Raw genomic sequence first — 557 nt, 5'->3', positions numbered from 1 at the left:
GGGTTGGGGTGGGGGCGCGATTTTATGCCGGAGAGGATGAAATGATGGCAAGAAATGTGTGGGGGCGAGGTGAGGCGGAGATGGAGGAACACCTCCGCGCGGCTTGGAGCAGTCTCGGAGGCAGAGAAGCCCCGGGAAGAGCATCCCTGGGCTAGGGCCATAGGAACGCGCATTCCAGAGAGGCAAGGCTACCCTCCGGCAAACAGAAGTCCCCGCGCGCACTGTGAGGAAGCCAGGGGGAGGATAAGGAGATTCTGAGCACAGGACACAAGAATCCGGAGATGATTTTCAACTCATTGCTTCGTTTCTCTCCCAGATGCCGGGAGGAACAGCGAGCACTTGTTAATTTGGAGCTGCCTTGTCTGTGCAGGGCAAGGTGGGGAGGGAAGGTCCGGGCCTCAAGGAAAGGAAGACCTGTGGCTTTGATCCCTCCTTGCTGGTATACAGAGCTCACAGGGAGGGGTGCCAGGAGGGTCCGTGACCCTCGGGACCTCACCCAGCATCTTGACCAAAGCGTCCAGGGAAGATGGTTTTTTTACGCACACCCAGCTCCTCCC

Source organism: Tupaia chinensis, unplaced genomic scaffold (assembly GCF_000334495.1).
Source record: "Tupaia chinensis unplaced genomic scaffold, TupChi_1.0 Scaffold139935_1, whole genome shotgun sequence".
Lineage (NCBI taxonomy): Eukaryota > Metazoa > Chordata > Mammalia > Scandentia > Tupaiidae > Tupaia > Tupaia belangeri.
This window is presented reverse-complemented; position numbering follows the sequence as displayed.